General features: G+C 38.6%; 1 long non-coding RNA gene across 1 annotated transcript; it reads left to right on the top strand.

Annotated features, from left to right (window-relative positions):
- Positions 1-581: 581 nt before the first annotated feature.
- LOC141278925 (uncharacterized) lies at positions 582-26,738 on the top strand. The gene is made up of 3 exons (XR_012332320.1): positions 582-708; positions 20,712-20,777; positions 24,702-26,738. It is a non-coding gene; the product is annotated as an uncharacterized lncRNA (long non-coding RNA).
- Positions 26,739-27,878: the final 1,140 nt, after the last annotated feature.

Genomic DNA, 27,878 nt, shown 5'->3' with positions numbered 1-27,878 from the left:
AAGTATTTCCAACTCACATTATATTCAAAAGCCTAATTTCTTTCTTGTATAAGAAACAAAAACGACAGCCAAAGAAAACAAGCGTGAACAAAAGATATCAAAAGACAATTCACAGAAAGGAAAAAAATCAAACAATTCTAAAAATTAAGAGGTATTCGACCTCAGTCACAGTAAGGAGAACGCTAATCAAAACTACAAGCTCTGAGTTTTCACCAGTCACGTTGGCAATGGGCAAAAAGTTTGAGAACTCACCGGAGTGCTCTGGTGGTCTTTGAGCAGCTATAATCCGACTCCGGGCCCATCCTTCCATACTCTGGGATGCTGGAGCTGTGGCTGCTCACCGTGTCGCCGCTTTGCCATCTGGCGCCCGCATAGGTTCTACCAATAGAGGTACTGGTGGGGAGCAAGGAGGCTGAAAAAGGAAGAAAGGATGTGCTTCGCCCTCTCAACATCCTGCTCTGACCCACATTACCCCATCAACTTTTTTCACCTGTGGAGTCAGTGCTTAACCACTGCAGCAGCTGATTCCAGTTTGCAGTTTTTCCACTACTTGAAGAGTCAGCCTGACCTTTCCCCTTTCGGTGAACCATCGCTAACTGATTAGTGCTCCCTCCTCGAAGTCTGGTCCGGGTCCACAGTGTCCCTCCTCCAAGCTCACAGCACCAACGGAATAAAATCCTCCTGTAAAGAGGTCTGCATTTCAATACTGTAAGTTTCCCTCCTCTAAGCTTCTAAGTTTTATTTCAGCCTCTTCATTTGCTCCTCCAGCCTTAGAGATGGCGACTGCTTTTTGCAATTGCTACCTCCCTGGTACCTCGGTATTCTCTTCTTAACAATTTTGTACGGAGGTAACAGTTCTTCACATGAAACTCTGTTTCCGTCATTGGTATGGCATATGATTGGATCTTAACTGGTACAGTAGCCAAAGTTGTGGAGACATAGGCAGTCTCATACGTTATTGGCGTTAACTGATGCATACACACATACACACACACATACACACAGAAAGCTGACAATTTACCATTAATTTCACGTTTAGGAATTTATCACAAACTTACTCATTTGTGTGTGAAATACTGTGTATAAAAGGAAGTTTATTGTAGCTTTGTTCATAAAAGCAAAAGATTGGAGGGGAAGCTAAAAGTTGATCAATAAGGGAATGTTAAATAAATTACAATGTATTCATTAGTGAAACACTTTGCAGAAATTAAAATTTTTTTTTTATTTTACATATTGCCAGTTTATTTCTTTGTTCCAGTTTGACAGTATCAACATAATTGATTCTGAAACTGATATGATAGGTACTCAACAGTAATTTTTCTTTCAGTTGTTCTGGTTAGCACAGAGGAGGTTCTTTGTTGATGCCTTCCTAACAACAGCTTATATCTGGAATTTATGTTTTTTATACCATTTATATACAGTTATAAAGATTTAAAGTAAATGTTGGCAGCCGAAGACACATTTTTTTCCCTTCCTTCTGTCACTTACCTGCACAATTCAAGATACCTAACTGATCAAGGATTGTGTGATATAAAGGTAACAAAGCACAAAGGAGCCTATCTTTCTTGCCAAGGTGAGATGAAAGTATTCTAGGGAGATTTCCAGTTAATAACCTCTTGTTTTGGACATAATCAGTACTTTCTCTTTAAAAATGTGTTTTCAGTAGCTCGCTGGAAATAATGAGTTCACATTTCAGGCAAGAAATATATTGTCAAATGTTTGCCTTGATATCACTTGCAGGCCCTTGATATGAATCCCAGGCCAGACTAGCTGGAATCTGGATGGTTTCTAGCACAAGCGAGGATTAAAAATAAATTTTAAAAAGCTCTTTGCTGTACCAATATGGAATGATCTCCAAGATACTGGTAAGTGCAAAAAGAAAAGTGTGAAACAGTGTGTTTTTATGCTTCTGCTTGCATTTTTTAAGTTTAAAAGTATACATGTTTGTGTAGATTACTTCTGGAAGGACATACAAGAAACTGGATACCTAAGGAAGAGGGATGAGAGAGACATTTAAATTTGCTATATACCCTTTTGCACCTCTTAAATTTTGTAATATATACATGTATTACCTATACTAAAGAAAAAGGTAATGCAAAAAATCATTAAACTATCAAACGGGAGAGGGAAAAGAAATGCAGAGGATTTTATGGTTCAAAATTGCAAACTGTGCAAAAATGTTTACTCTCTCTCTCCCAAGGCCACATTAAAAAGATGTTAAAAGAACAAAAATGACATAAATTCACAACAACGAAGAGAACAGGAGGGAAGCTATTAGCAAGTGAAATATTTCTAAACATTTCTGGAAAAGGAAAAAGCAAATGAGAGGTTCTGAATCTGGGCAAAGGAAACCTGGAATATATGAGGAAGGAGAAGGGAGCTACAGAGCATAGGAGAGTCTACCCAGGAGAGTCTAGAAAAATGCCAGCCTGACTTCAAGACTCTGAGAACCACAGAACTAAAGCCTGAAAACTGTTAACAGCATCACCCCCAACTATCTCTTCCATATGGTTTGACCAGAATACTAGGCAGATAAGTATTTGGCCAAAAATCAATACATAAACAATGGGCACTTTTCTAAAAGAAACTGACCAAAATAGAACAAAGGGAGCTAGTCATGGCCCTGGGGTCCCAAAGGTCTGGAAGCCCTTTAGCATCCTACTTAAGGATCCCCAGGCTAATGACTGTCTTCCCACTCACTCACCCGAAAAAAGAAAGTCCACCAGTGAACACACACACACACACACACACACACACACACACACAAAAACAACTTTTTCTATGATCTTAATTTTAACTATGATGCATAAAAAGTATTATTATGTACTTGGAAAAGAATGCAGCATGAAAATAAAGATTGAGATAATGAAGGAGAAAAGCAACGCTGGAGGCAGCACAGATTATTTAGGGAGCAGAAGAGAACTTAAAAAGGAAACTCAAATATTCTCAGACATTATAATCTCATAGAATGAGAATGGGGGCATTGGTTCCCAACCCCCAGAGTTCCCCAGGTGAAGTCCAAATCTGACCCCTGAATGCAGAGGGCAAGGAGAGACTGAAGAAAGAGGCAGACCACTCCAAGTTGGTAGGTGGCAGATTTAATAAGCAAGAGAATTTACATAGAGGCTTGTCTTTGGTGTCCACAAGATGAGTAGATCTCCACACCTGCCCACCAGAATCTTGAAAGTTTATATAGAGGCCTTAACAGGGTTCATTTGCATATGTAGTCCAAATGCTCTCAGCAACACATTGCTCTCTCCAGGCGCCATCCTTGAAAATGACTCCTAGTATGGGAAGGAGGGCTGAAGGTATTTACATTCCAAAGACAAGGGAGAGGTAAGAAGCCTCCAATTGCCCGGGGCCAGCTACTGGATCAAATGGTGGTCACATCCTCTCGATGACCTCCTCCAACAGGGGTGTTATGGAAAAGGAGCAATCAGAGAACCCAAAAAAAAAGCACTTAGAAATAAAAATACATAATTGCCAAATTTAAAAATATTAACAAAAAATTTGAATATAAAATAAAGAAACTGTCTCTGAAAATAGAATCTAAACACAAGGAGACAGAAAGCAAAGTCATAAAAACATCAACCCAGAAGTTCCAATATCCAGCCAATGTGAATTCTAGAAAGATAAAATGCAGAGTGGGTAATTATTAAAGAAATAATGTAAGAAATTCCCAGAATTAGGTAAACAACTTTCCAGACTAAAATGGTGCACTAATTGTGCAATAAAATAAACGAATAGAAAAATACCTACATCCAGTCCCACATTCTTGAAATTTTAGAACACCAAGTGTCAAGAGACTATCCTAAAATTTCCTGAAAGGAAAAAACAGTTTGCTCAATAATGAGAAGCAAATTGACATCAAACTTGGCAAATCAACATGTATTTTAAAACTTAAACCCTCCAAAGTAATAAAGCAAAAATTATTTTCAATTTAGAATTTGATAGTCAATCTATCAATTCAATATGAGAAAACAATAATGACTTTTTTTTCAGACATGTAGAGACCCAGGGCATTTATCTCCCTTGTATCATACTCTTTCTTGGGAAATTACCTTAAGACATGCTCCAACAACTTTAAGATGTAAACCAAAAAAACAAAAGATATGCAATCAAAAAACTGGGACTCCAGCCTAGGAGAGTAACAAGAGTAGGAAGACGCAAAATGACATCTCCTCAGCCAACCTAGAGAGTAATCAGCCCAGATGAGAAAAAAAGGATAGTTGGCTCCAAAAAAAGAGGTATCAATAGATCGGCGTGGGGTGGTAATGATAAAAAGATACCTTTGGTTTGACAGTATCATTACTGCTGCAAAGACAGACAATATAAGAAAAAAGGCAATTAGAAATTCAAAAAAAAAAAAGCTAGAAGGGAAATATAATCATAGCATATAATTTGGCTCTGCAGTGAACAATATTCACAAAATCATAATCATATAAACACTCCTGAGTTTCAGCTTTTGGAATCAATCTGTAGGCAAAGCTCATAACTTTTATTATGTTAATAGATTAGAAGTACTATTAAAATTTAGTAACCTAAAAATGCAGAAGAGAGAGGCAAGTGAAAAGGGGAGGAGGGAAGTAAAAGGAAGTGTAGGGATATTAATGTTTTCATCCAGTAAAATGTAAAGTGAGGAGTAAAGAGATAACTAGGTATAAGAGTGTCTATGATGACTAGAATTTCTAAAGTAAATGTTACAGAGTAATCAATAGACTAACTAACATGGTGATGTACCTTCACTTGGGGGAAGTGGTCAATATGTGCTGACTCTACTTCTATCATTAAAGGATGTCTATACCTCTGGGACAGCATTAAACACACCAACATTCCATTTTAGGGGTCCCAGAAGGAGAAGAGAAAAAGAAAGGTACTGAGAAAATACTTGAAGGGATTATAGTTGAAAACTTCGCTAATATGGGAAAGTAAATAGTTAATCAAGTCCAGGAAGCACAGAGAGTCCCATACAGGATAAATCCAAGGAGAAACATGCCAAGACACATATTAATCAAACTATCAAAATTAAATACAAAGAAGAAATATTAAAAGCAGCAAAGGAAAAACAACAAATAACATACAAGGAAATCCCAATAAGGTTGACAGCTGATCTTTCAGCAGAAACTCTGCAAGCCAGAAGGGAGTGGCAGGACATTTAAAGTGATGAAAAGGAAAAACCTACAACCAAGATTTCTCTACCCAGCAAGGATCTCATTCAGATTTGACAGAGAAATTATAACCTTTACAGAAAGCAAAAGCTAAGAGAATTCAGGACCACCCACCAGCTATACAAAAATTCTAAAGGAACTTCTCTAGGCAGTAAACACAAGACAAGGAAAAGACCTACAATAACAAATCCTAAACAATTAAGAAAATAGTAATAGAAACATACATATTGATAACTCCCTTAAATGTAAATGGATTAAATACTCCAACCAAAAGTTATAGACTGGCTGAATGGATACAAAACAAAACCTGTAAATATGCTGTCTACAAGAGACCCATTTCAGACCTAGGAACACATACAGACTGAAAGTGAGGAGATGGAAGAAGATATCCCATGAAAATGGAAATCAAAAGAGAGTTGGAGTAGCAATTCTCATATCCGACAAAATAGACTTTAAAATAAAGACTATTACAAGAGACAAAGAAGGACACTACATAATGATCAAGGGATCAATCCAAGAAGAAGATATAACAATTGTAAATATTTATGCACCCAACATAGGAACACCTCAATACATAAGGCAAATACTAACAGACATAAAAGGGGAAATCGACAGTAACACAGTCATAGTAGGGAAATTTAACACCCCACTTTCACCAATGGACAGATCATCCAAAATGAAAATGAATAAGGAAACACAAGCTTTAAATGATACATTAAAAAAGATGGACTTAATTGATATTTACAGGATATTCCATCCAAAAACAACAAAATACACTTTCTTCTCAAGTGCTTATGGAACATTACCCAGGATACATCATGTCTTGGGTCACAAATCAAGCCTTGGTAAATTTAAGAAAATTGAAATCATATCAAGTACCTTTTCTGACCACAATGCTATGAGACTAGATACCAATTACAGGAAAAAATCTGTAAAAAATACAAACACATGGAGGCTAAACAATACACTACTTAATAACCAAGAGATCACTGAAGAAATCAAAGAGGAAATCAAAAAATACCTAGAAATAAATGACAATGAAAACATGATGACCCAAAACCTATGGGATGCAGCAAAAGCAGTTCTAAGAGGGAAGTTTATAGCAATACAATCCTACCTTAACAAACAAGAAACATCTCAAATAAACAACCTAAACTTACACCTAAAGCAATTAGAGAAAGAAGAACAAAGAAAGCTCAAAGTTACCAGAAGGAAAGAAATCATACAGGTCAGGTCAGAAATAAATGAAAAAAGAAATGAAGGAAACAGTACCAAAGATCAATAAAACTAAAAGCTGGTTCTTTGAGAAAATAAACAAAATTGATAAACCATTTGCCAGACTCATCAAGAAAAAATGGGGGAAGACTCAAATGAACAGAATTAGAAATGAAAAAGGAGAGGTAACAACTGACACCGCAGAAATACAGAGGATCATGGGAGATTACTACAATCAACTATACACCAATAAAATGAACAACGTGGAAGAAATGGACCAATTCTTAGAAAAGCACAACGTTCTGAGACTGAATCAGGAAGAGAAAGGAAATATGAACAGACCAATCACAAGCACTGAAATTGAAACTGTGATTAAAAATCTTCTCACAAACAAAAGCCCAGGATCAGATGGCTTCACAGGCAAACGCTAGCAAACATTTACAGAAGAGCTAGCACCTATCCTTCTCAAACTCTTCCAAAATATAGCAGAGGAAGGAACACTCCCAAGCTCATTCTATGAGGCCACCATCACCCTGATACCAAAACCAGACAAAGATGTCACAAAGAAAGAAAATTACAGGGCAATATCACTGATGACATAGATGCAAAAATCCTCAACAAAATACTAGCAAACAGAATCCAAGAGCACATTAAAAGAATCATACACCATGATCAAGTGGGTTTTATCCCAGGAATGCAAGGATTCTTCAATATACGCAAATCAATCAATGTGATAAACCATATAAACAAAATGAAGGAGAAAAACCATATGATCATCTCAATAGATGCAGAGAAAGCTTTCAACAAAAGTAGGCATAAAGGGAACTTTCCTCAACATAATAAAGGCCATATATGACAAATCCACAGCCAACATTGTCCTCAATGGTGAATAACTGAAACCATTTCCACTAAGATCAGGAACAAGACAAGGTTGCCCACTCTCACCAAAATTATTCAACATAGTTTTGGAAGTTTTAGCCACAGCAATCAGAGAAGAAAAAGAAATAAAAGGAATCCATATTGGAAAAGAAGAAGTAAAGCTGTCACTGTTTGCAGAAGACATGATACTATACATAGTGGATCCTAAAGATGCTACCAGAAAACTGCTAGAGCTAATCAATGAGTTTGGTAAAGTAGCAGGATACAAAATTAATGCACAGAAATCTCTTGCATTCCTATACACTAATGTTGAAAATTCTGAAAGAGAAATTAAGGAAACACTCCCATTTACCATTGCAACAAAAAGAATAAAATACCTAGGAATAAACCTACCTAAGGAGACTAAAGACCTGTATGCAGATAGTTATAAGACACAGATGAAAGAAATTAAAGATGATACAAATAGATGGAGAGATATACCACGTTCTTGGATTGGAAGAATCAACATTGTGAAAATGACTCTACTACCCAAAGCAAGCTACAGATTCAATGCAATCCCTATCAAATTACCACTGGCATTTTTCACAGAACTAGAACAAAACATTTCACAATTTGTATGGAAACACAGAAGACCCTGAATAGCCAAAGCAATCTTGAGAAAGAAAAACAGAGTTGGAGGAATCAGGCTCCCAGACTCCAGACTATACTACAAAACTACAGTAATCAAGACAGTATGGTACTGGCACAAAAACAGAAATAGAGATCAATGGAACAGGATAGAAGCCGAGAGATAAACCCACGCATATATGGTCACCTTATCTTTGCTAAAGGAGGCAAGAATATCCAATGGAGAAAAGACAGCTTCTTCAATAAGTGGTGCTGGGAAAACTGGACAGCTACGTGTAAAAGAATGAAATTAGAACACTCCCTAACACCATACACAAAAATAAGCTCAAAATGGATTAAAGACCTAAATGTAAGGCCAGACACTATAAAACTCTTAGAGGAAAACATAGGCAGAACACTCTATAACATAAATCACAGTAAGATCCTTTTTGACCCACCTCCTAGAGGAATAGAAATAAAAACAAAAATAAACAAATGGGGGCTTCCCTGGTGGCGCAGTGGTTGAGAGTCCGCCTGCCGATGCAGGGGACACAGGTTCGTGCCCCGGTCTGGGAAGATCCCACATACTGCAGAGCGGCTGGGCCCGTGAGCCATGGCCGCTGAGCCTGCGCGTCCGAAGTCTGTGCTCCAAAACGGGAGAGGCCACAGCAGTGAGGGGCCCACGTACTTCAAAAAAAAATAAAAATTAAATAAAAATTAAATAAACAAATGGGACCTAATGAAACTTTAAAGCTTTTGCACAGCAGAGGAAACCATAAACAAGACCAAAAGACAACCCTCAGAATGGGAGAAAATATTTGCAAATGAAGCAACGGACAAAGGATTAATCTTCCGAATTTACAAGCAGCTAATGCAGCTCAATATCAAAAAAACAAACAACCCAATCCAAAAATAGGCAGAAGACCTAAATAGACATTGTTCCAAAGGAGATGTACAAATTGCCAACAAACAGATGAAAGAATGCTCAACATCATTAATCATTAGAGAAATGCAAATCAAAACTACAATGAGACGTCATCTCACACGGGCCAGAATGTCCATCATCAAAAAATCTACAAATAATAAATGCTGGAGAGGGTGTGGAGAAAAGGGAACCCTCTTGCACTGTTGGTGGGAATGTAAATTGATATAGCCAATATGGAGAATAGTATGGAGGTTCCTTAAAGATCTAAAATTAGGACTACCATTTGACCCAGCAGTCCCACTCCTGGGCATATACCCTGAGAAAACCATAATTCAAAAAGAGTCATGTACCGCAATGTTCATTGCTGCTCTATTTACAATAGCCAGGACATGGAAGCAACCTAAGTGTCCATTGACAGATGAATGGATAAAGAAGATGTGGCACATATATACAATGGAATATTACTCAGCCATAAAAAGAAATGAAATTGAGTTATTTGTAGTGAGGTGGATCGACCTAGAGTCTGTCATACAGAGTGAAGTAAGAGAAAAACAAATACCATATGCTAACACATATATATGGAATCTAAAAAAAAAAAACATAGTCATGAAGAACCTAGGGGCAAGTCGGGAATAAAGACAGAGACCTACTAGAGAATGGACTTGAGGATATGGGGAGGGGGAAGGGTAAGCTGTGACAAAGTGAGAGAGTGGCATGGACATATATACTCTACCAAATGTGAAAGAGATAGCTAATGGGAAATAGCCGCACAGTACGGGGAGATCAGCTCAGTGCTTTGTGACCACCTAGAGGGGTGGGATAGGGAGGGTGCGAGGGAGGGAGACACAAGAGGGAAGAGATATGGGAACATATGTATGTATATAACTGATTCACTTTGTTATAAAGCAGAAACTAATACACCATTGTAAAGTATTGTATTCCAATAAAGATGTTTAAAAAAATAAATAAATAATAAAATTTTTTTAAAAAGGAGGTCTATAGATAATGTCTAAAACTTACAAAGTAAGAAATAGCAACGTGAGACTTTTAGAGAAATGGAGGCTACCTCCGTAAAAACATAAATAATTGGAAAATTTCAAAGTGATTGCCTATGTGGAGTGGGACTGGGGGTAGAATGGTGAGGCAAGAGACTTGCTTTTCTTTAAAACTCTTCATCTTTAAAGCTATTTTCTTTAAAACTATTTCATCTTTTAATTGTGAGCATATATTAGTTGGATAAAATGCATATATATCCATTAAATTTTGAAGGTAGTGTTACTTCACATATTTGTAAGGTTTTGGACATTAGGGTTTCATATAGATGGGGGAAATGTGAATAGGACCAGTAAATATCTTATGAGATCATTTAAACCGAACTAATAATCTTTAGTTTTCTAGTTTAGTTTTTCAACCATTTTCTTCAAGGATCTCAATGAAAAGAATGGAGCATTTGAAAACTCTACGAAATTTCCTAGCAACTCACAAATAAAGCTGTTCCTTGAATTCCCAAAATGTTAGTGGGTTAAGATAGGAAAAAAAACACTGAATAAGACATGAGACCTGGATTTAGACCCCACTTCTGAATCTGACTCGCCATATGGCTTTTAGAAAAGCCATCCTCCTACCTTAACCTTGGTAAACTCCTCTGCAAAGTGAGAAGATCGCTCTAGATTATTGGATCTCAAAGGAGGTGCTGTACTGTGGGCAAGTCGATAAAAGAGTGAAGGATTTCCCGAAAAATTCAAAACGCATTCCAGTTTGCATTGTTCTCATTCTTAGTATTTCCTCGTAGGCACATCATATCCTTTTACTCATCTGTAACTTACAAAGCCTTTTTTGTATTGGGTGTGCAGGACACATTTGCAGTGGGGATTCCCACCACAGTAATCTCCTGTAGGCAGCTGATTATCTCCTCTGTACTACAAATGTCAGAGAAAGCAACCCACTGTCAGTATCCCCTCATGTCTTGTACTGATGCCTCTAGGAACTGCTACCTTTCTCTCACCCTCCTTTAAGTGTCCCTGTGTTTTTCATAGTGGATAGAGCTGAAATGGCACTAGGCATCTTCCACACTAATATTCACCATCATCATTCTTCCTTTTTTGTTCTTTATTGCCATTCTCTTTTCTTTCTCTCACTCTTCTGTTGCTTCCTACAGCTTGACCCTAGTTCAGCTCCTACTGGGTGACACTGACTGAAGGTCATTCTGCCCTTGACACCAAGTGTGTATAATTCTATACTCCCTCCTGCAAAAACTAGGAGAGTGGCTGCTTCTAGTGTTTTTCTATCTCCTACAAGGTCTCTCTTTGGTTGACTCATCCTGGGTCCCCTTCCTCAGTCCTAGGACCTCCTCCAGACATTGACCTCCCGCATCCTTTCAAGTGAGGCCACAGCACACACTATTTACCTCTCAGCAAAGCCACATTTAACTTTCTGTCAGAGAAAATACAGGCTTATTTTTTTTAATAATTTTTTTTATTTATTTATTTTTGGCTGTGTTTGGTCTTCGTGGCTGTGCGTGGGCTCCTCCACTTGCGGCGATCAGGGGCTACTCTTCATTTTGGTGTGCAGGCTTCTCATTGCAGTGTCTTCTCTTGTTGCGGAGCATGGGCTCTAGGGGTGCGGGCTTCAGTAGTTGAAGCACATGGGCTTAGTAGTTGTGGCTCACGGGCTCCAGAGCGCAGGCTCAGTAGTTGTGATGCACAAGATTAGTTGCTCCGTGGCATGTAGGATCTTCCTGGACCAGGGCTTGAACCCATGTCCCCTGCAATGGCAGGCGGATTCTTAACCACTGTGCCACCGAGGAAGCCCTACAGGCTTATTATTGATGAACACCCTAGATCCGAATCCTAATCCCAAACATTCTCCCAATGCTGTATTTTCTCTTTCTTCAAGCATAAGGCCCCTATACCATCCTGGGTACAATTTTGAACTGACAATACATAAAATGCCACTATAAGCTGGTGCTCCTGAAGTGCTTTTAGTCCACTGAACTCAACATCCCAAGAGAAAGAATACTACTGAAGCCTTTCTCTTGATGCACAGAAACAGAATCAAAAGATGTTCTGAAAAAAAAGTAAAAGGTGTTCTGGACTTACTTTTTTTCTTTTAACTAAATAGCAAGTATGGATAAACTCACCTCTATTCAGAAGAAAGAGAAAAAGATAAAGGAAAAAATAAGTTCTAAGAAAAATATTGAACACAAAAGAAGGAATAAAAACACAAACAGACACTTCTAAACATTTGCCCCAGAATACATTAAACTATTTGATAACAGCTTATTTGCCCTCTGGTAGAAACAAGAGAAAATTAGGTCCCTGGCTTGATGGAAGACAATCTTTAAACCTTCCCAGGTTTTCTTCTCTTTTTATTCAAGTGGAGACCTCAACTTCCTTTGTTGTCCTAATTATAAACTTTTATGATTAATAATATCCTTTCCTACACCCTACACTTTTATCCCTTTAACTCAAGGAAAAAGTCTAGATCAGTGCTGTCCAATACAGTAGCCACTAGCCACATGTGGCTATTTAAATTTAAATCAATTAAAATTAAATAAAATGTAGAACACAATTCCTCAGTCACCCTAGCCACATTTCAGGGACTCAGTAACTACATGTGTCTAGTCGCTACCATATTGGACAGCACAAATTAGAATATTCCCATCATGGCAGAAAGTTCTACTGGACAGTGCTGGTTTAGGGGAATTCTCATTTCAGTCAAGGCTGATTAAAGTCCCTTTGTAATAATGGTATAGAAAGGTAACATCGCCACAGAGGATTTAAAAAACTCGGAACCATAATGGCTTGCCCTTTTAGATGAGGTTAAAACTCTCAGTGCTATAAAGCAAGATGCAAGCAGTCCACATATGAAAGGTTGGAGCACTGACTTGGATGTACGTGTTTATGGGCACTGTGAGATGGAACAGGAAGAGGATTATTGAAATATTACTGATAAATAATAAGTCTGGCATATATAAGCTGAAAGGACAGTACTCATGTTACCGACCAAGGTTCTTGGCCTGCTTAATCAATAGAAATTTATCAGAGGACAGACAGGGAATTCCGGCAAGGCTTTATTGGGACTTGTGCTGTAGCACGAGGGAGCGAAAACAAGTACCAGGTTTCCTTGCTTGCTCCCTGAGTAGGGGGCAAGCTGGTTCCTTTTATGGGGTGAGGGTCGGGGTGGGTCTAGGGGTTGGGCCAGAGGCGTGGCTTAGGAGGTGTGCCCACCCCCTTGGTGGTGCTGTGTGCAGTGGGTTATGTGCACGCACAGTACCCTGCTTTTGCTCCTGGCTCCTCAGAAGTGGCAGTTGCGTTTTTGTATTTTGTTGTTCATAATTTGCCCCGACTGCACATGCATGCAGTTATTTTTAGTCCCTTATAGTTTCTTTGTATTTCGTTGCTCGAGGAGATGTTTGTCCAGGTACAAGCACTGCAGCAAAGGGTCCCACGTCCCAGGTCCCAGCCTGTCTCACTCAGAGGCAGGGTGGAAAGGCAGTATGGACTGACCACTGTAGGAATACAGTACATCGTACAGTACTAAATTCCCTAAGCCAGTTTTTTTGAGATCATCCCTGGACTCAGAGAGTGACAGCTATGAAAGGGTGAAGAGCAGAGGGGGATTGGAGTAGGATATTGTAAGACCAGCATTCTGTTTCCACTATAGAAACTCACCAGCCCCAGGGCCACTGTGTATGGTGTGCAGGCTGTTCACTACACATGGGTGTCTAGCTGAGGGAGGGATTGGGGGCTGTTATCTCCCCACACTCCACTCACCAAGCCGTTCACCCAGCATAGAGTTAATCCCCCATTCACACAGAAATACCACATGGACTAGCAGCAGTCCAGACGAGCCCTGTGAGTTGTTTTTTCATTCCTCTTCTTTAGGATCTCCGTTGTATCTTCTGTCAATGAATGTGATAGGCTGAATAGCCTGTCTCTGTATGTCCTAATCCCTGAAACCTGTGAATATGTTACCTTTACAGATAAGGATGTTGAGATGGATAGATTATGCTGGTATCCAGGTGGGCTCGATATAATGACAAGGGTCCTTCTAAGAGGAAGGCAGGAGGTCAGAGAGAAGAGAAAATGCTATGCCATTGCCTTTGGAGATGGAAGAAGGAGCCACAAGCCAAGGAATGTAGGCAGCCTCTAGGTGCTAGAAAAGGCAAGGAAATCAATTCACCCCTAGACTCTCTAGAAAGAACACAGCCCTGTGGACACACCCATTTTAGACTTCTGACCTCCAGAGCTGTGAGATATTAAATTTGTGTTGGTGCTGTGTTAAGCCAATAGATTTGTGATAATTTGTTACAGCAGTGATAGAAAACCAATACAATAAGGATGCAGGATTATGTCTAAAGTCCTTTTCAATGTAAAACATAAATTCTATAATTTTGATTCCTTCTGAGAAAAGCACAACATATAGATCGCCTTTCACTTAAGAAGAAATGTTCATTCATTGATGTTAATGAAGAAGAGAGAGGAAAAGAAGTCCAGTGTCCACTCTGCAACACTCCAGGGTATAAAGGCAAAAATTCCTCAGAGTCTGAGACACGATGCTGGTGAGGTGTCATCTCCAGTGGGCATGCTCAGGACTGCTGCTGTGGGACAGGGTCACAGCCCCAGGACGGCAGCTGGGGCTTGGTGAACACTCCACCGTGAACCCCATACATTGGCGCCCCCCCCAACACAGGAATCAGAACTGAAAGTCCACCTTCAGTGGTGGACCTTAACAATGATAGACATTGTTAATCTCTTCTGGTGACATCACAAATTCCCACATGTTCACATCTCCAGTGTCTCCCACCAAGGACTGGTTCTTATCAAAGACCACTTCCCCCAAAAAAGATATCTGCTTCTGCCCCAGAATGATGCTTGCCTCTGTCCCCATAAAGTGCCCCTTCTCCAGACTCCTCCTCAGCATGGGCTTCCCATCCACCCAGAGCTCAACAATTCCCAAAGCTACTCTCAACTCCCAGATGTGCAGCAAAGCAAGAATGGCCTGGAGACCCAGAAGAGGGCTGCCACCCCACTCAATGAGTGCCATAGACATCACTCTTTCGATTATGAGGGAGTCTTATTAGCTTGGGCCCAGGCATCACAAAAAGAGGCTGCACCCCCAGGCAGGCAGTGTAGACCTGGATTAACTGATGAAGACCATTGGTTTCTTTATCTGTGCTTATCTGGTTACATACGATTTCTCTCTCTCTCTCTCTCTCTTTCTCTCCCCCCCCCCCCCGCCTCTGGAAAACACAAAAGCCTTTTGTGCCTATGTCTGTGGAAGAAAAAAAAAGGAAAAAATAAGAAATTATCAAAAAAAAAGTTGAATTGTATTATATATATTATTATATTTATCAAGGAAAATATTGGAAATTTTACTCTGCCTCTTCTCCCCAATTCTGTGTATTCTCAGCTCCGTTCACCCTCTCCTGAGCCCACACAAAGCTTTTCAAAGTCACAGCCCAGTAGACCAGAGCTCAGGCATAGGCTGGAGCTGCAAACAGACTGCTGGGCAGTGGCCCAGGGGGCTGATAAGATCAAGGAAACTGAGAGCTTTGCCAGCTTCACTCTTCCTGTTGTTCTGGATGGTGAGGATGTTAGTGGCTGAGTTCTTAGGACCTATATGTCTTAGACAACCTCAACTCCAGATATTAGCTAATGTGTGAAACATTTTCCAAAACTACCTCTGAAGGCTTTGTTCTGGGGCAAAGGGAACAGGATCATTCCCAAGTTGGGAAAATGACGAGCAATTTATTAGAGATCTCAGGCATTCCTGCAGCTTCAAATCTCTATAGTCATGCTTGAAAACTTGGGAAAAATTCATTCTTTCTACCAGTTTAAGGAAATTATTCAAAATATGAAAAGTTTTTCTTAACACCAGTATTATTTAGAGAGTTAAACACTTAGAAATAGACCAAATATTCATTCTGCTCACTGATTCAAGCCAGAAAACTCTCAATTGCTTTGTGTTTCTAAACTCCAGTTAACATTCCCCCTTAAGCACTACTCAGATCTACCTGGGTCTCTCCAACATGACTGCCTTAGACCTACGCCAGCTGCCATCACCTCCCACCTGGATTTCCAACAACCCTCTTATTATCCTCACAGCTATTCTCATCCCCCTCCAAAGCAGTCTTCACAAAGGAGCTGGAACAATCATTCTAAAACAAAAACATCAACTCTCACAATTAAAACATATTATTAGCTCCTTGTATTTTAATTTTCCAGTCATAATAGAAAAATAAGGCAAGAAAAAATGAGCTTGGAATGGGTGTTAAGTGAGCCAACCCCCTTTACTCTAAGAAGCTTAGCATGCATTACAAGCTTCTCACCAATCAGAGCTCTCTTTAATCCTCTAGCTCCATTTCTCTCCACAACCCACCTTGAACCCCAGCATCCAAGGCCGGTTGGTCTTTCAGTTCTTAAAACATGCTGGTATCTCTCTCTTTTTTTTTTTAAAGGAACATTTATTTATTTATTTATTTATTGGGGCTGAATTGGGTCTTCGTTGCTGTGCACGGGCTTCTTCTAGTTGCGGTGGGTGGGGTCTACTCTTCTTTGCAGTGCACGCTTTTCTCATTGTGGTGGATTCTCTTGTTGCTGAGCATGGGCTCCAGGCCCGCAGGCTTCAGTAGTTGTGGCACATGGGCTCAGTAGTTGTGGTTCACGGGCTCTAGAGCGCAGGCTCTGTAGTTGTGGAGCACGGGCTTAGCTGCTCTGCGTCATGTGGGATCTTCCCGGGCCAGGAATCAAACCCTTGTCCCCTGCATTGGCAGGTGAATTCTTAACCACTGCGCCACCAGGGAAGCCCCCAGAGACTTATTTAACTTTATTTAAAGCAAATAGAGATGTGGCATTTCTTACTCACCTGAGTTTATTGAATAAGATTTATATTCCCTACATAAATGAATGGCTTGATGATTTATACTACATACACGTGACGGATGAAAAAATAAGCAGTCATTCAAACTAACAGTGGCATACCCAGAGAGAAATAAGCCTCACAGTGACAAAGTTCTATACATGTTTATTACCTGGTTTTATTCTCTCTGGACACCATTATTTTAACCTAAAAATCTGAATCCATTCTGTCAAGCTCTCTCAATACAAGAATACCTGAAAGATCTTCATCAGAAATCTTCAGAGAAATAGCAGATGGATCCATTGAGAGTGACTGAACTTTCATTCTGTAATGAGAACAATAAGTTTATTGGTTATAACTACTTGGCCTTTCAGGTTAGACCATGTGTAATGATTTGCCTCTTCTGGTTCACCTCACTGAAGAATAAAAGAACCCTTAATCCCTGAAAGATAATGAACTAGTGTCTGTTCTGGTCACATCTAGATGCTCTTTCTTGAGTCCCCTGATATTCCAAAACCCCATACAATTTGATCTACTTCTTTGTTCTGTTGACTTGATTATCAAGTCTCAGTATGTGCTTATGCACCTGCTCAAAATAAAGCCTGGGAGTGCTTGTTCTCTATTGATTTTTCTGAAACATCTGACCTTTCCCAGACCTCATTAATCTGGGAAAGAGAATCGAATCACATTAACTGAAAGCCCTTCGTGACCCTTTCCCTAACCCCAGTTACACTCAGTTATTTCTGAGGGTCCTAGTGGTGCTCATAGGAGTTTAGTCCCCTCTTGGACTTTTACTGTCTTTCACTATTCTGAAGCTCACAAAACCTCTCTCCCTCTCGCTGCAAACGCTGTCCTCTGTGAGAAGCTCTATATTTATTCCAGGGATGCTTGGGCTTCCAAAGCTGCCCTCACCAGGTACCAAGGCTGGGTGCTCTCTCTTCAGTCCTCAAGGCAGCAAAGTTTTGCTACCTTTCCCCATGAAGTAGGGAAAATTGGTATCTCCCCAGCTCAATAGAGAATCAAATCTACTTTCATTGTCCTCTCTATGTGTCTGAGTCTTTCAAACCTACAGCTTATTTGGTTTCTACCTATCACCCCAAATCTCCAAAATGCTCAAGAATGGATCAGTGGGGCCCAACAAGGAAAAGAGTCTAAGATACACACCTTAAGCTATCCTCCCATCTCCAGTGTTTCCCCAAATGTCCCAAACAAATACCATCTCTTCTCTGTAGGACCAAAAGTCCTTAGGCAAATTAATTCCTCCTGGTTCTGCCTCTATTTCATTAGACATGTCCTAATCCAATTTTACAGTCTCTGCTCTATAAGAAAGCTATAACTCGCTCTAATTTTATAGTAGACCACTTGTTTTTATTTCCCGAGTCCCAACCATCTATCCCTGCCTATTTCTAAACCATAGACACAAAAGCAAGATGTCTTCTCTGACAACCAGGATCCCCTAAGATTTACATAAAGCTTTAGTTAAGATTTGCAGAGTGTGTGTGGTTTTCTATCATCTAATCTTCCTGTGGAAAATTCTAAAGCTATCAAATGGGCCTTTCTCTTGTCCTCTATACACAACCGGACAAAGTGAAGTGATCTAAAAATTACATCTCAGAGCCTCAAAACTTTCACTGTAAATTGATCACAAAATATTGACTCATTTATTTTAAAAAGTCATGTCCTGCTCATTATAACTTTTTCTCAAATATTCCCCTCCAGGAAAAAATGTGTTTGTCCTCAAATTCCGTTCAAAATTTCACCACCCTTGAATAGTTTCCTGACCCTCATTCCATCCACAATCTTCCCCTCCCTCATTTCAAAGGAAAAATAAATCACTCTATTAGTTCTTAACTCCTGTAGTTCATTCTTTATTAACCTGTTACAATACATATCTCATCGGAATATAGTTGTTTGTGTATGTTTTCGTCATCTGTGAGCTACAAAAACTGAGGCTACATCATCTTCATTCATTCATTTATTCAATCATTCATGTATTCAACATACATCTTGTTTCACTATGTGCCATTCACTGTATTAGCCCTCTAGCTCAAGAGATATTAAATGACTAGTTTTTGCCTGAGAAAAGAGGAAGAAATGTTCAAATGAGAAATAATTTCCCAAAGCCTCCAAAAAACGAATTTCCATTCTTTGGTTGCTTCTTTCTAGTACTTCTGCTGTGACACTTTAGGTTGTTCTGCCAGTCTATCATGCTTCTCATCACTTCAAATCCTTAGAGTACAAGACTACAAAAATAAAAACAAAACAAAAAAAAGATTTATACGAAAGGACACTGTGTTTGGTACCTCCAACTCTGGTTCCCTGAAATTCACATTCCCAAGACGCTCTCCGTCATCACTGCCCAATGGTCTCAGAGGTTCCTCTCTCCCCCTTTTGAGCGAACCCCTCAAAATGGACATAAATCCTTCCCCCAATTCTCCATAGCACAACTAAACCCATACTGTTATAATTCTTAGATATGTTTCCTGATATGACAATTCTCAGAGCCTAAGGCTCTGGCTTATGCTCCTTGGACGGCCTCAGCCTACTTCTCTCCTGTGATACTGTGATTTATAATAAGTATATATTTGGTTTCATCCTGTTTCTGGAACAGAGCTCCTAAGACCATTGGAATTTCCTGACAAGAGCAGTAAATGTTCTTTTGTTATGTTAATGAGGTGACTTTTGGACCCCACCAAGTGACGGGGACTGGTTGCCAGTGGAGCCAAGGGTGTCATTGGAGGGTTGTAACTTCCAGTCCCACACCCTGAGCAGGGGAGGGGAAAGGGGCTTGCGCTTCAGTTCAGTCACCAATGGCCAATGATTTAGTTAATCATGCCTATGTAATGAAGCCTCCATAAAAAACCAAAAGGACTGGGTTTAGAGAGCTTCTGGGCTGGTGAGCACATGGAGATTGGGGACAGTGTCATGCCTGGTGCTCCATGCCCCTTCCGCATACCCTGCCCTGTGCATCTCTTCCAATTGGCTCTTCCTGAGTTATAGCCTTTTACCAGTGAACTGGTAATTAAAATCTTTCTTTGAGTTCTGTCAGGCACTCTAACAAATTAATCAAATTCAAGGAGGTGGACATGGGAACCTCTGATTTATAGCCAATTGGTCAGAAACACAGGTAATAGCCTGTGTTTGGCATCTGAAGGGAGTGGGGGAAGTCTTGTAGGACTCTTCCCCTAACCTGTAGTATCTTTTGCTATCTCCAGGTAGATAAAGTTCAGACTTGAGCAGAATTGGGTTGAATTGTGGGACACCCAGCTGGAGTCCAGAGCATTGCTTGTTGGTGTGGGAACCGCCCACCACCCACCCAGCCCACACACACACACACTGGAATGGGGTCTAGAAACCCAGAAAGATCTCCCAACTCAAGGGATTCCCTGAGGCAAGAGCCGAGAAATACCCTGACACTTTTCTATCCTCCCCCAAGTCTAGGCCCTATGAGCAAGGGCCTAACACAGGAATGAGTTCCCTCTCCTTCCTGCTAAGCTCCACCTTCATCTACCTGTGAATTAAGATATCCTCTTCCCATAATAACCAACACTGGAAATATCTAGACATCTTGTGAGAGAATCAAGATCCTACTTTTGTGTGATCCTTATCTATGGGCCCAAACTCCCAATATAATAGTAGCCCAACCTTAGGACAAGAAATAAGCACATGGGGAGGGCAATAGGGGAGGATATTTTCCTTACACTGTCAGCTCCCGTGGGCAACTTCTCCATCCCAGCATGTTATTCTATTTCCCTTCTTTTGGCCATTAATCTTACTTCTTATATGTCCCTTGCCCCTTGACTGTGGACTCGCCTCAGACTAGTTTTCTCAGCTTTGACTTCAGAACACCTAACCCAGAGCACTTTGCTAGTACATGCACACACATGCACACAAATTTTAAAATAGATAAAAGTGAACATCCCTCAGGAGACGCTGGATTGCATCAGGAAGCAAGCCTGCTGCAAACATGAAATGCCATACCAGTTTTGTTTCCTTGTAAAATGAGCGCATATTTTGCACTCTGATTTCTATTATTTTTTTCATATTCATTTTAGGTTTAAAATTACTCAGAATCACATTAAACAACCCAACCACGTCCCACCTGTCTTACTGCCCTGCAGGTAAGGAGTTGATGTACTAAGCATGTCACTTTTAATATCTGCACTGAATTGAACTGAACTGGCACTTGTTAAATCAAATTCAGCAACCAGGTGATTGCTCTTGTCTGTCTGGGTATCATAATATTTCAAGAGTCTGGGCTCACTCATATAGAGACAAATAGAATCAGCTTTTGTTGGTGGTGGTTTTGTGAGGACAGAGGCTGTTTGTTTGTTTGTTTTAATGTTTGATTATTATGTCAGAGTGATCACCTAGATGAGATACCAGAAAACTGCCAATAATGTGCCAACATGTACAACTTGTAATTGGTGGAAATTTTGATCAGCATATTTTCTTTTTTTTTTTTAACATCTTTATTGGAGTATAATTGCTTTACAATGGTGTGTTAGTTTCTGCTTTATAACAAAGTGAATCAGTTATACATATACATATGTTCCCATATCTCTTCCCTCTTGCGTCTCCCTCCCTCCCACCCTCCCTATCCCACCCCTCTAGGTGGTCACAAAGCACTGAGCTGATCTCCCTGTGCTATGTAGCTGCTTCCCACTAGCTATCTATTTCATGTTTGGTAGTGTATATATGTCCATGCCACTCTCTCGCTTTGTCACAGCTTACCCTTCCCCCTCCCCATATCCTCAAGTCCATTCTCTAGTAGGTCTGTGTCTTTATTCCTGTCTTACCCCTAGGTTCTTCATGACATTTTTTTCCTTAAATTCCATATATATGTATTAGCATACGGTATTTGTCTTTCTTTCTGACTTACTTCACTCTGTATGACAGACTCTAGGTCCATCCACCTCATTACAAATAGCTCAATTTTGTTTCTTTTTATGGCTGAGTAATATTCCATTGTATATTCCACATCTTCTTTATCCATTCCATTCCATTTCACATCTTCTTTATTCATTCATCCGATGATGGGCACTTAGGCTGTTTCCATCTCCAGGCTATTGTAAATAGAGCTGCCATGAACATTTTGGTACATGACTCTTTTTGAATTATGGTTTTCTCAGGGTATATGCCCAGTAGTGGGATTGCTGGGTCATATGGTAGTTCTATTTGTAGTTTTTTAAGGAACCTCCATACTGTTCTCCATAGTGGCTGTACCAATTCACATTCCTACCAGCAGTGCAAGAGTGTTCCCTTTTCTCCACACCCTCTCCAGCATTTATTGTTTCTAGATTTTTTGATGATGGCCATTCTGACTGGTGTGAGATGATATCTCATTGTAGTTTTGATTTGCATTTCTTTAATGATTAATGATGTTGAGCATTCTTTCATGTGTTTGTTGACAATCTGTATATCTTCTTTGGAGAAATGTCTATTTAGGTCTTCTGCCCATTTTTGGCTTGGGTTGTTTGTTTTTTTGTTATTGAGCTGCATGAGCTGCTTATAAATTTTGGAGATTAATCCTTTGTCAGTTCAGCATATTTTCTTACTGAGAAATCAAGTAGCTTTTGTCATTTGTTCAGTTAAAACACCTGCTGGTCCACTGGACAGTTTATTTTACCATTTTGGGAAAATACTTGCCAAAGGAATTTGTCTCCAACAAAGAAAGATGGTAATGATGCTGCTCCTTATTTTACCACCAAAGTTGTAATTTTCATCACATACACATGAATAAAGAATTTCAAATGATTCAGACTCCACATTCAACTTTCTTCAATCAATCTCAAAGTTCATCTTCATTTCAGTATGTTTATTATATGCCATAAAAACCTTAATAGTTTTGCCTTACACTTATTTATTAAGAGTATTCAGGCTCTTACAAATTGATAAATAAGTCAAATTTGTGGCCCCTCTGTCAATGATTAAGATAAGAATTTAATGAGTTTGACTTGTCTAGATACTTATCCATTCTGAGGACATCTTTTTTCTATACAGTTAAGTAATAAATCAATCTTCAATTTGTAATTTATCCATTCTGAGGATATCTTTTTTCTGTTCAGTTGAGTAATAAATCAGTCTTCAATTTGTAAACTCTCACCAACATCTTCTCCAAATTGAATTGGGAGATTGGGATTGACATATATACACTAATGTGTTTAAAATGGATAACTAATAAGAACCTGCTGTATAGAAAAAATAAATAAAATTAAGTCTTGGAGGAAAAAAAAAGAATTTAGTATGAATCTATATGGCTGGTAGGAAAAAATATACTTTCAAAACTATTTCCCTCTTCATAATAAATTTCCCTTAGAATATAACTTTTATTAAAAACTGAAAATTTAACTATATTTTTAAAATTTAAGTTCATTATTTGGAGGGATAATTTTTCCCTTCCAAAAATTTCCCAAGTACCACAAATGACTGTGCAAAAAATATAGCCAAACCTAAATTAAATAAGTTACTTTTAGTTAAATAATTTTGAAAGAAAAAGTATACAAATTATTTCAAATTTTTACAGGAAAAAATTATATTTAGGGAGGTGAATACATGTGAATGTTCTTCCTAATATTTTGAATGGAACCTCCAAAAGTTAAGAGGGTACAAATTTTATCATATAAGAAAAAAAAGTTTTATGCTCATTCACAGCTTTTTTCTTTTTTTTTTCTTTATTTCTTTCATTCACATTTAAACATAATAAAACCTGTATTTGAATAGGTTTCCAAGAACATCCTAAAGCTTTTAATTTGGATGCTGCTGTTTAGTAACAGTTCATTCATTATGACAAGGGGTAGTTCTGTCATCTTCTCTGTTTAGTTCATATTTAATGTTTATTTCACTTTTTTAAAAGCAAGATAAAACTTAAATGCATATTATGAAGTAAAAGATGCCAGTATGAAAAGGCTACATATTGGATGATTCCAATTGTATGACATTCTGGAAAAGGGAAAACTATGAAGACAGTAAAAAATCATTGGTTGCCAGAGACTGGAGTTTGGAGGGAGGGATGAGTAAGCAGAGCACAGAGGATTTTTAAGGCAGTGAAATTATTCTGTATGATACTATAATGATGGATACATATCATTATACATTTATGTAAAGCCATAGAATGTACACCACCAAGAGTGAACTTTAATGTAAACTACAGACTTTGAGTGATAATGATATGTTAATGTAGGTTCATCACTTATAACAAACGTACCACTCTGATTCAGGATATTAATAGTGGAGGAGGTTGCTCATGTGTGGGGCATGGAATAAATGGAAACTCTGTACTTTTGGCTCAGTTTTGCTACAAATCTAAAGCTGTTCTTAAAAAATAAAGATTATTGGGCTTCCCTGGTGGCGCAGTGGTTGAGAGTCCGCCTGCCAATGCAGGGGACACGGGTTCATGCCTTGGTCCGGAAGATCCCACATGCCGCGGAGCGGCTGGGCCCGTGAGCCATGGCCGCTGAGCTTGCACGTCCGGAGCCTGTGCTCTGCAGCGGGAGAGGCCACAACAGTGAGAGGCCCGCGTACCGCAAAAAAAAAAAAAAAAAAACTAAAGAGTATTAATTTTTAGAAAGCAGGATATATTTATTCTAGAAAATGCCAATGATTTTTTCAACTACCTGTAATCTCCTCTTCCCCTCCAAGAAAACCACTTTGAACACCTTAGTTTGAATCCCTGTTGTATTTTTCTGAGCCTACACACATATGTGTGGATGTGTGTGCTTTCATTATTAAAAAATGGGAAAATATGGGTATCAATATTCATTCTTTTAAATTAAGATGATCAACATATCAGCATATCAGCATATCAAACATATCAAAACATTTTAAAACACAATAAAGTAAGCTTTATTCATAATCCCCTTGGTGGATCCTGTGCATTTATCCAGTCAGTCTCTCTTTGTAATGATGATAAGGTACACACTACATTTCCCAAGCTCCCTTGCAGCTCATATTCTGGATGTGAATAAGGTTCTGCCAATTCAGTGAACTTACATGAAATTTGAAGATGGGACTCAGAAGGAAACCCTTTTGCTCCTCTCTTTCAGGTAGTTTTTGCTGTCTAACAAAATCATGGAGACATGAGATTTCCTTGGGGACCGTGTTCCAGTGCCCATTATTCAGCAATCTGGGTATTGAGAAACAGCTGCCACTATGTCTTGATTCTAACTCTCTGACCCTGGGATGGTAACTATGGGATTGTGGGGGGTTTGTTTGGTTTTTGCTTAGTTGGTTTGCCAATTTTATTGAGTTATTTTTGACATATAGTGTTGTATTAGTCTAAGTTGCTCAACATAATGATTTGATATATGTATATACTGAGAAATGATTTCACAATGTTTCATTAATATCTATCACCTCACATAATTTTATTTTCTTATGATGAGAACTTTTAAGGTCTACTCTCCGGGCAACTTTCAAATATACAATGCAGTATTCTTAAGTATAGTTACCATGCTGTACATCCCCAGAGCTTAATTATCTTATAACTAGAAGCTTATACCCTTTAGCTACCTTCATCCATTTCCCTCATATCCCCATTTCTGACAATCACCAATCTGTTCTGTTTCTATGAGTTTGGGGTTTTTTTAGGTTCCACATATAAGTGAAATGATACCTTTCTCTGTCTGATTTATTTCACTTAGTATAGAGGTCCATCCATGTTGTTGCAAATGGCAGGATTCCCTTCTTTTTAGGGCTGCATAATATTTCACTATTTATTTTTTTTTCTATTTATAATTTATCTCCTTTAGATATATAACCAGAAGTGGAATTGCTGGATCATATGGTGGTTCTATTTTTTGTTTTTTGAGGAACCTCCATATTGTGTTCCAATTGCCTGCACCAATTTACGTTCCCACCAACAGTGTACAAGTGTTCTTGTGCATGTTCTTGCCAATATTTCCATGTTCCTGCCAACATTTGTTATCTCTTGTCTTTTTGATGATAGCCATTCTAACAGGTGTTGGGAGGGATTGTGTTCTTGAACTTGGAGTTCCAGTGGTGGCCTCAAAGGAGATCTTGGTATGTCACTTTTTGATTGATCTAGGAGTCATTCCATTCCCAAAATCCATCTAAGAACCTACTTTTTCAGTTCTTCCAATGATTTTACAAACACTTAATTCCCTGTATTAAATCATTCCCCACTTAAAATATTTAGAATAGTTTCTCTTTACTACATGGAACTCTGACTGACACAATCTCAACACACTAAAAATTTTATAATAAAGTAATAGAGAATTCCCACCTCTGCTTATTTATTGTAACATGAACATAATCTTTACCAATGTATCTGCCTACCTTTGATCTATCTATCTATCTGCCTATGTACCTATCATCTGTATATCCATACACATAAAAATGTTTTGTGTTGAATGGAAATATGCTGCACGTGCTGGTCTGCAACTTGCTTTTTTCCCTCTGAACCGTTTTCCTGAATGGTACATGTGGATATATCTCATTATTTTTTAATAGCTACACAATGTTCTATAGTATGGTTGTAGCATAATTATTCAACAAATCCAAAAATTCCCCCACCGATGAACATGTGTGTTTTTCCAAATGTTTTCTGTGAGAATGCTGTAATGAATATCTTTTTACATATTTCCTTGGGAGCTTTGATTTTACTGATGTAGGATAGATTTCTATAAGCAGAATTACTGGGTCAAAGAATATAAGCATTTCAAAGTTTAAATAGATACTGTCAAATTAAATTCCAATAAGCTTCTACAAATTTACACTCCCAGCACAAATACGTGAAACTGCTTATATCTCCATAATCTGGCTATAACTGGATATTAATGACTTTTTCTAGCCAATCTAATAACATTTAAAAAGTAGCATACTATCATCTTTAAATTGCATTTCTTGGATTACAATTAAAATTGAGTGTCATTTCAGATTTTTACTGACTATCTGCAATTTATGGGCTATGATTGTCCTTTCACATGTACCCTTTGCCCATTGAATTAATTTTCGTATCTATTTGTAAGTATTTTTAGTATATTAAAGATATTATCCCTTTGTCTGTCTGTCTCTCTCTGTCTCTCATACACACACACAGAAAGAGAGGAAAGAGACTATTCTCCCAGTTTGTTGTTTGCTATTTGTTGTAATTTTTTTTTTTTTTTTTTTTTTGCGGTACACTGCCCTCTCACTGTTGTGGCCTCGCCCGTTGTGGAGCACAGGCTCCAGACGTGCAGGCCCAGCGGCCATGGCTCACGGGCCTAGCCGCTCTGCAGAATGTGGGATCTCCCGGACCGGGGCACGAACGCGTGTCCCCTGCATCGGCAGGCGGACTCTCAACCACTGCGCCACCAGAGAAGCCCGATTTGTTGTAATTTATATTGACTCTTGCTGTAGCAAGTTTTTCATGTAGCCATTGGTTTACTGTGTTGCTTAGAAAAGGCTCTGTGACCTTGATATTTTACAAATATTTTTCTAAATTTTTAAATATTTTTTGGGTTTTGTTGTTTATAATTAAAGGGTTAACCCACCAAATTTTTAATTGATTGTATTGTATAAAATTAACATTTAACTTTATTTTAGTTCTAATGGACAGATAATTGTCCCAATACCAACCATTGTCTAAGCCATCCTTTCCTCCATTGAACTTAATTGTTTTACTCCCCATATACCTGGATCCGTCTCTGAGTTTTTATTTGTGTTTCACTGGTCTATTGTCCAATTCCTATTCAAATGCCATATTGATTTGATTAAACTGCTTTATAGATAGTAAGCTCTGGAATCTACTAAAAAAGCAGTTCCCCTTACTATTTTTTTCATTTTGAAACATTTCTTGCCATTTGTAACATATTTATTCTTCAAGGTCAATTTCAGATTTATTTCCTTTTATTAAAATAAGCTGGAAATTTTATTCAAATTAAATTAAATTTACATATTAATTTAGTGATTAATTTAATGATTGACATCCTTGGAATGATTGAGAGTTTATAATATATATGGAATATATATATGACATGTCTTTCCAATTTATTCATGTCTTGTACTTCAATAACACTTCTTTTCCTTCATATAGACCTTGTGGCTTCTATTAAGGTTCTTCCTTAAGAGATTGACAGTTCTTACAGAATACAACAAACTAGCATGGATTCATGCTTCCTTCCCTTGAACCAAACTCTGGAGAAGCCACTGAAGTGAGAGGGAGGTTGCTGGATCCCAGTACAAAAAATAATGGAAGAAATGGTTGGGAAGATGAGTTGACT

Source organism: Tursiops truncatus, chromosome 1 (genome assembly GCF_011762595.2).
Source record: "Tursiops truncatus isolate mTurTru1 chromosome 1, mTurTru1.mat.Y, whole genome shotgun sequence".
In the NCBI taxonomy this organism is placed as follows: domain Eukaryota; kingdom Metazoa; phylum Chordata; class Mammalia; order Artiodactyla; family Delphinidae; genus Tursiops; species Tursiops truncatus.
The sequence above is the reverse complement of the archived record's forward strand: the minus strand, read 5'-3'. Positions and strand labels throughout refer to the sequence as shown.